Genomic DNA, 9,761 nt, shown 5'->3' with positions numbered 1-9,761 from the left:
GGAAGCATCGGACTCTCGGTTTCGACGGGAATACGGTGGCCCTCCTCGTCCCCGAGAGCAGCGGCACGGCGCTCAGCTCCCCGGCTGCAGCTGGAAGGCGTGCGCAATCCCATGGAGTACGACTGTGGCGTACCTTGGGCTGCGCATCGACCACCGGCTAACCTGGCGACCGGCAGTCGGGGCCATGCAGACCCAGACCATCAGGGTCCGCAAGGCCGTGTCGCAGCTCCTTGCTCATGGAGAGGGCTGCTCGGTGAAGTGGGCCCTGCGGATCTACGAGGCGGCGGCCACATCGCGCTGCGGTACGCCCTCCCGCTGGTGGCGCTGCCGCCACGCCGCCTCGAAAAGTTGGAGCTGCAGCACCGGGCGGCCATCCGACTCTGCCTGGGCGTCCCCCGGAGCTCCCAGATTGCCGCTACCCTTGCGGAGGCTGGAGCATGGCCCTGTCGCTCCTCTTCCTGCAGCAGGGGCTGAGGCACGTCGACCGCCTCCACCATGCTCCTGATGGCAGAGGCCTGCTGCGTCGCCTCCAGTCCGGCCTTCCTCAAGGATGGGTCAGCTGTGCCGCCTCTACGAGGAGGTGGTTGGCAACCCACCGCCGAATGCGGTACAGCTGCCCCCACCGCAGAGGCCTCCTGTCCCATCGCCACGGAGCTGCCCGGGATTTCGAAGAGGCGCTCACTCGCTTGCGCCCTGCAGCAGACGGCCGTGCCTCCTGGACGAGACCCTCGGAGACCACCTCCTGGTGTACGTCGACGGTTCGGTGACCGGACCCGGCTCTGCCACGGCGGCCTGCACGGCACCAGCCCTGCAGAAGAGCAGTGTGTCGACTGCCCAGACACGCCAGCTCGACTGCAGCGGAGGTGCAGGCCTCCACTGGCCGTCGACCTACTCTCTGAGGAGCTTCCTGGGGTATCAGCGGCCATCCTCTGCGACTCCAGGGCAGCCCTCCTCGGCCTGCAGAGGCCAGAAAGCGCCAGCCTTGGAGTCCACTGCTGTCTACCCGGCTGACAGCGCTGCAGGACGCAGGCCACCCGGTGTCCCTGCACTGGATCCCCGCCCACGTAGGGATCCCGGGCAACGAGGCAGCCGACACCCTGGCGAAGGACGCCCACCACACCACTGTGCCCCTCAGTCGGGCCGTGACGGAGGGCGACTTCACAGGACTGAGGCTGCGGCGACACCTGGCGACCCACCACCCAGACAAACGGGTGGCACTGGGATGCCCCCACGACCACTCCCCCAGCGAGGCCTGGCTCGCAGGGAGACCTCGCTCCTTCTCCGGCTCCGCATCGGCTGCAGCTGGACGGCAGCACGCAGCTACCGACTGGGACGAGCGACGTCCCCGGCCTGCAGCTCCTGCGGGGAGCGGAGACGATCGAACATCTCCTGCTGGCCTGCCCGGCGTACCTCCAGCAGCGGGGCCCACTCCTGCAGGAGTTCCGCCGCCTGGCCTCCCCTGTGGCAAGGAGGAAGATCTCCTCTTCCCCGGCCGACACCACCTTTCTGCACTTCGAGGCGTCGTGGAGTTCCTTGACTCGTCAGGGCTCTCCGCACGCCTCTAAGGCATTTCTACAAGCGGGAAGGCCTCACGGCCTCCCACTCCACCCCGGGCCTGACCGGCCTGGCACAACACCCCTGCAGACTCTGCAGCACGCCAAGGCCTTCCATCTCGGCCTGATACGTGCCGCCTATGCCTGCCGGTTTTGCTTCGCCCAGCCATGGCGTCTCCACTCTATCCCTTCTTTCGCTCCCACTTACCCCCCCGTTGGCGCTGAGCCGTGCTCCCTCAAGGGCTGCAGAAGATAGCGCCAACCTTTCCCTTTCCCTCAAGAACCACTTACCTAGATGAACAGCATTATGGCCTCCAAGACTCGAGCGCTGTCTTTCGCAGGCCGGTTCACTCGACGAGCTGCCAAGTAGTTCGAGCGTAGTAGGCGCTAGTTCGACCGCGAGCCGCTAGGCGCGCTTCACACCGAGGCATCGCCTCATTAAATGAAGCAGGTCAGGTGACTGTTTGTCACCGCCCAGTTTTTAAAGGGGATGTCATTAAATCATCATCATCATCACCCTCCTTCTTCAGGCTGGTCAAAACTTGCATCCGTGGCAAATATTTCCCAAATATCACTGATACCGCATTTATGGGATATTTGAGATTGTTGCGGTCAACAACAATAAACTTTTGTACAAAAAGGTACCATCGATTTTTAAAGCGAAGCTTTCTTTCCGAGTTACAGGCACTTTTTCGTACGCATCTCGCATCTAACGCCGAATGCGTTTAACGGTATGGCGCCATCTTGGAACGGTGCAGCGAAAAAGTCGTTTACCGTTTCAAGCACGAGTTTCATACAATAATTACTAGACGGAGCTGTAGCTAGTATGTGCATGGGGCTGCAGGCAGGGTGATTCAGCCAGCATGGGACAGGGTGTTAGTACTTGGATATGCCTAAACGTCGTCCTTTTGGCTTCAAACGGCTGTGCGACTTTTCAATCCCGTCATACTGTAACAAAGAAGGGCGTTAAAATCATTAGCTGAACGTTAATAAAACTGTCCGATGGCAGTATTCGAACACGGCATCTCTGGCACGCAAGCCTGATATCAAAACTATTACGCCTCGGACGCATGCGTCTACAAGCGGCATAGAACACCCTTTCTCGTGGGCAAGCCAGCGCGTTGAGACGCTTGGCGCGTTTCAATCCGCAGTTGTGCTAGAAGATACCGACGCATCAGAAACTCCACGACTGCAACACGACAATGGGCACCACTGAAACTATAAACAAATAATAATGTGACGTACTGCATTAAATGTGTATATATATATACACTCTGTATGCCATCATTCATATCAGTGTCCGTATTCGGGGGCTTTACCTGCCTTAAGATGTCGCCGTACCAACTAGCTCGGATACAGACCCTGGTGGTGTATGTAATATCCAGCCTGTGTTTAATTCACTGCACACAAAATTATTTCTTCGTGTAACATAACGCTCTTTAATACTAATATTATACCTCGAGAACTACACTTCACACACCACACACGTTTCATGAGCCAATCGCGCCAAGAGTGCTTCGCTTTATGTAGATGTCAGCTAGGGTTCAGTCTGCGTGTTTTTCAAAGCGAAGCTTTTCTTTGGAAACCTGACTGGCTTTTTGTGACAATGGCCAATGTGGTGTGGCTGTTCTCTAGCCGAATAGGCCAACCAATCACAGCGGAAAACGAGCGCCGCGCGCGCCGCTGGTTCCTTGCACTAGAGCACTGCACGGGCCCGGCCCGGCCCGCGGGCCGGGCCGTCCGAAGCGTTTGTCGACGGGCTCGGGCCCGAGCTTAAGCCGCGGGCCTGGGCCGGACTCGGGCTTGAAGCCACGGGCCCAGGCCATCGGGCCCGCTCATTGATGGCCTAAGTAGGCCTTCGAGCACACGTGACCGTTATGCATTGCATGGTTTAATGCATTCTGTGACAAGCTGAAGTGACACGTGCAAGTTGACCGTCATCATCATCATCATCAGCCTATATTTATGTCCACTGCAGGACGAAGGCCTCTCCCTGCGATCTCCAATTAACCCTGTCTTGCGCTAGCTGATTCCAATTTGCGCCTGCGAATTTTCTAACTTCATCACCCCACCTAGTTTTCTGCCGTCCTCGACTGCGCTTCCCTTCTCTTGGTATCCATTCTGTAACTCTAATTGTCCACCGGTTATCCATCTTACGCATTACATGGCCTGCCCAGCTTTATTTTTCCCGCTTAATGTCAACTAGAATATCGATTATCCCAGTTTGTTCTGATCCACACCGCTCTGTTGACTGTATATCTTATCAGATGACTGTATATCTTATAAAAAATAGTAAAACAGCTGAAGTTCTCATTTTTAACAGCAGAGCTGTTTCAGCCGGGCATAATGTGTTTGCTGAATCCAAAATGTGGTTGGATCGTGGCAGCAGTGCAGAAAGGGTCCAAGCGCAATGGCACATGCACCTGTGAACTAGCGAAGCTGAACCTGGATAAGTCTAGCTAAGAATGGTAGGGACTACTTAAACTTAGTAAGTCATCGATAGGCAATTGATAGCCAATGAATAGCTACTCGATAATCGATCAATAATCAATAAATTATGCAAATGCTGGGGATGACTTGGTAGTGCTTGGCCTAGCCCAAATACGTGGCCAATACCTTACGATAGCCAATCAACAGCCAATCAATAGCTAATCGATAATTGATCAATAACCAATAAATTCGGATAGTTTCGTAGTGCTTAGCCTATCCCAAATACATAGCCAATATCTTGCGATAAACAATCGATAGCCAATCAATAGCTAATCGACAGTCAATCAGAAATTCCGGAAATGCTGGGGATGACTTCGTAGTGCTTAGCCTAGCCCAAAAGCCAGGACTAGCATTGCGCCGCCAGTGCAAGCTACGCTAATTTCTTTCTTTTCCGCAAAAACGAACATTGTTTCTGCGTAAGGAAAAATAAATTATACAAAGAACCACTCCTCAAACCATTTCCATGTTACCGCTTTTGCGATTGCACTATTACCAGTGTCGATACTATTGCATTATTTTAGCGCTAAGGCCAGTTACTTGTGTGCTTCCATGCATAAAACAACGTTTTCCTTAAAGAGTTAACTAGAACGCCCATGCATTTCGTCGGACACTTTGTATATTATTATCTCGAAACTGGTTCAGTCCTGAGAATTCGTTCCAAGTGGACACGTCTTGCAAATTAGTGACGATAATTCGTAGATTGAAAGATGTGCGTAAAATAATTATTTAAAGTAATTCGCGTAATTATGTTAAACATTCAATTAGGCGTTTTAACCATCCATTAGGTCATCCATGTCAGAATTAGCTTATAACTGCATAAAACAACTAGCCTCCTTAGAGCGTCGTAGCATTAATGCGAACACAAGAATCCTGAGACATGGTCAATTCCATACTTCAGAACACTCTATAAGCATCAGTCCTTAACATTACCTACCATGCACTTTAAACAAATACAAAATTGTCGATAATTTCAGTAAGAAAGAACTCAGCTCATACTTTGGTCGCTTGTAATGCATTTGATGTGATTATTATTCTGCCTTTGTGTATGGTTCTGAGTATCCTGTTCCTGTTTCGTTTTCTTAGCAAATGTTAATCTTGTAAAATTCAGTCTCATACTATGTTGTATAGCTGGTGTTGCGTTGTTTTGTATAGCTAGTATTGCTATTCTAGTGTTGTTTAAAATGCATTCTGTTAAAACGTTTTCCAATTCTTTTAACTCGCTGTGACGGAAATATTCTTTGTCTTTCCGTTCATAGCTATTTCGTCTATGAGGAATTCCAGCGACAGCTGGAAATATATGTGAATTATTGTGCATGTGCACACAGTGTTTGCTGTAGTATTGCCTTGCCTGGTCTTTTGGGTCACGTCAAGCTAAATATGTAGCTTTTAGTCCACAATGACCGTCCAGCAACTGAGAATAAGCAACTGAGTAAACTGGAGAATTAATTTCATTTGATTGATTTCGTCGGACACTTTGAAAATTTTTATCTCGAAACTGGTTTAGTCCTGAGAATTCGTACCCGCCATGGTTGCTTAGTAGCTATGGTGTTGGGCTGCTGAGCACTAGGTCGCGGGATGGAATCCCGGCCACTGCGGCCGCATTTAGATGGGCGCGAAATGCGAAAACACCCGTGTACTTAATTTAGGTGCAGGTTAAAGAACCCCAGGTGATCCAAATTTCCAGAGTCTCCCACTACGGCGTGCCTCATAATCAGATCGTGGTTTTGGCACGTAAAACCCCATAACATAACATGAGAATTCATTCCAAGTGGATAAGCCTTGCGAACTCGGCGGCTATAATTCGTAGATTGAAAGATGTGCCGTAACAAAATTCATTAAAAAGTTAATTAGCGTAATTATGTCAATTCTTCAATTAGGCGTTTTATTCTCGTGGTAGTAATGGCCGCCTCATCGAGTAGTTTAGATCATAATTGGATTATAATTTAGATTATAATTGTGCTATCTGCCACAGGCAATCTTTAAAATTTGGTTCAGATAAAATGAAACACACTGTATATTTGCATGATAAACGACATCATAGAACCATATCGTACAAATGAAGGTATAAGTGCATGCGCACCAGCGGAAAAATAGCAGCACAGGCAATGGGCCGGATTACCAAGGTTCCCGTGGGAGAAACAATGATTTCGGCCTTTTATTGCTTATATGCTGCAGCTGATTAAACCTCGAGAAGGTGAGGCTGACAGATACCGTACAGTCTGTAAGTAAAAAAATAATTTGTTTCTTACAGACCGGGCCTTCTCATGCACATGCGGGCCCTAGCTAAGCTTAGTAATAACGCCAGGGGCCGGGTCGGGCCGGGCTGGTCTCGGTCATGTACGCCCGGGCCCGGGCCGGGCTCTGGCTTGGTATTACGGGCTCGGGCTGGGCTCGGGCCTCGTAAAGCGGGCCCGGGCCGGGCTCGGGCCGAAAAATCAGGCCCGTGCAGTGCTCTACCTTGCACCACCACTAAATGTGCTCGCCTCCACACATCCGCCGCAGCGGCGGTGTTATCGCATTAGCCTCTCTACAATGCCTGAGTAAAGCCTGCCGTATCACTTGGTGCGGACATTCACTAAACACAAATTTGTGATTCGACTCTCTGTATATAGATTCCAACTCGTTGGCTTGCAGCATTTCTTGTTTCCTTTAACGCTATAGTGGTAAGGGCCCCGTGTTGCAGAAAATCCGCTGTCAGCATTGGGGTCGGCGGCGTTGTCTATTGAAAGAAAAAACTCATCCCGAACCACGCATCCTGAACCACGTACGCTCCGCGTGGCGCATCGGCGTTACTGAATTAAATTTCTCAAAGTAAAATGCGTCAGAAAATTCATAAAGTACGACTTGTACACAACCTATAAACATGATGGCGTCGAATTGTAATTTGAATAGCCCTTTAGTCAGGAATTATGATCAACTGTTGATAAGTGTATCAAATTTGCATAATTTTATGCCAAGGTGTTTCAGACTCCATTAAGAGTAAGTCAAGGTGGTAGAATGACTGTTTCTGCATTTTATAAGTTACCATAATAGAGTGATTAAGTATGTAATTTTGTGCACTCATGATGATACTTTTCTTCATAAAAAAATTGTCTAACTAGCACGAATTGCTTGCACAAGTTAATTGTTGGTTCCAAGTATTACTAGAAAGGCAAACAAATTCTTTCGCAATTGCTACAGGAACTTCACACGTCACACTTCCCGTCAAACGCTGCAGTGCCTTCTCCAAAGCGATCTTCGCTAGCGATAGATTTCCCTCAGAAGTAAACTGAAGGTACTTGAAGTAAGCAGGTTTTTTTTTTTCTATAAGCTTAATTCTTGTGAACTATTTCTAATACAACTGCACATCAACGACAAAAATAAGTCGCGTCCACAAAAATAAAGAACCAGAAAGCTCGCCTACGTGCATAGGGTTCGCCGCCAGCGCTTCCAGGTAAACATTGCGGTTGCATAAGCTGCAGTTGCCGGGAAGCGTGAAAAACAGTCAGGGAACTTTGAATGCTATCGTGTTCCACTGTTAAAGGCGAAACTTAAGCGTAATTCAACTTTTTCACGCGTAAGCATTCTTTGGCGAGTACCCCAGCTCCGTCACGCGAAAAGTATAATGCCTTGTATCTGTACCAAAATGTCTTATTTCCGAAGTTAAGGCATGTAATCGTTATAGCAGAGTAAATGTAGATGATCGCTAACTTTGTAAGCGATATCGAACAATATAAACAAAAAAATCACCGCCAATACACTACTGTGAAGGTGATTGGTAAGCGAAGCTGTAGGTGCTTTGCGCCTAATGTAGGGCAACTTGTCAAACACAGATCCCATGATGTGCGGCCATTAGGCAGATGCTCTTCACAGGGATATATGACACAAACACACGTTTCAGTGCAGTTTAGAAAACCTTTATCTTATTTATTACATTGAAATGACTGCTATAACTGCTTTGTGGTTGCTATGGTACACACTGATGTCTTCCGTTCTTTTTGAGAAATCTTTTTGGCGAAAGTTAAATCGATGCATGACCCGTGCACAGTAGTTGGTTGACTTGGATCGCTGAAGTAACCGAGGCCAATCACTTCCTCGAAGTGATTTAACCACTGCTTTGTTTCTGGTTTTGAGATGTCTACGTTAAAACCTCTGACAACGACAACCGGAGGGAGATTGGCGGCAACGTACGTTGATCAACGCGGAAGCGCGCGCGCATCGTCATGGATCGTGTGGTTTGACGGCCTTCTTTTATTTGTATCATATCCAGCACTGCGATACTGTGGCAACATGGGTGACGAACAGCGTCAGGACGCATTCTGCGCTAAAGTCCTGGATCTGTTCAATCGTGCATTGGGCACAAAGAAGCAACAGAAACGGGCCCAAATTAAATTGTTGATGCACAATGAGGTGTTGTACAGGAGAGATCAAGGTCCGGTCAGCAGTCGATATCTCCTCTGCCTTCCTTCTCAGCGACAGGCTGAGGCACTTCGAGAAATGCATGAAAGAAGGTACAGTGGTCACATGGGCATCAGAAAAACATTCGAAGCGCTGAGGTCCAAGCACTATGGACCAAAGCTCTATAGGCACCGGCGGCCGTTGTAAGGCCCAGCGGCGCGCCGGCGATATGCTGGCGAACAGCGCCGCGAACGGCACCTGTCAGAGCACTGGCATGTGAAGCAGACGACGGGACGACGGCGCTCGGTGCTTCCAGTGATTTGGCACTGCGGGTTTTAAGGGCTGACGCACCGGAAAACGCATTTTCGTCTGTCTGCTTTTGAGAAAGGTCGTCACTTGTACGAGGCAGATCACATTCGTGGCTCACCGCGGCAAGATAACACGTGAAACTCCAGCAGTTTATTCCAGATGTTATTTTGCTGTGCGCGTTAACATTCTCGCGTATTTAATCATGTAAATAGGCGAAGAACACAAAAATTATGGAGAGAAAAAAAAGGAGACATACGTCTTCCTTATTCTGTTTCTTGAGCTGCTTCGCCGATCGGACATGTGTCAGTCCTTCTCTGTCCGTTGTAGTTCTTTTATCTTTGCAAAGCTTCCCCATTCTTAATTGCTTATAAACTAGCCCAATCTTCAGTCACGGACCATTTTTATAGATTAGCGCGACGGGAACCGTCGGTGGCGGCGAGTGTGAACACGCCACTGCGTTGGTGTTCGATCGCCGTCGATGCACAGCCCAGTCGTGTACCGGACGCAACCAGAGTTGGGAATTGCTAGGAAGGAAAATGTACGTTAAAAGGAAGACTGATACACTGATTAGACGGCAAAATGACTACAAATCTGAGTGTTCGCCTTCGGTGCCCAAGCTCCGAAGCCATTACACTGCGGAGGCGAAGACAGGCATGTGGGACACGAAGCTCTTTCGTATGAACGGCTCTTTCATTAACGTTAGAACAACTAGACCATAGCAGATCAGCGTCGGAAATGTACAGTGCCCAGCGATTGAAGCGCTGGCAGCGCGCGGCTGCCGCCGTTTTTTTTTTTTTTTTTCGCGCCACAGGTGAGCGCCGTGGGACCAAATGCAGTCATAATGCGTTACTAAGGTTCTGGCTTTCACTATACACCACGATGCATCAGTTTGGCGTCCCCAGCGCTTACAGTCAGTGCAAAAAGCGCTGGCGACCATGCGATTCGAGTATCGCGTTATTGCTGAGCACTGTATGCGCTGTTGCCTACAAACCCACATATACAGACTTTCCGCCTGAAAAACGCGATGCCGCG

Source organism: Dermacentor silvarum, chromosome 10, assembly GCF_013339745.2.
Source record: "Dermacentor silvarum isolate Dsil-2018 chromosome 10, BIME_Dsil_1.4, whole genome shotgun sequence".
In the NCBI taxonomy this organism is placed as follows: domain Eukaryota; kingdom Metazoa; phylum Arthropoda; class Arachnida; order Ixodida; family Ixodidae; genus Dermacentor; species Dermacentor silvarum.
This window is presented reverse-complemented; position numbering follows the sequence as displayed.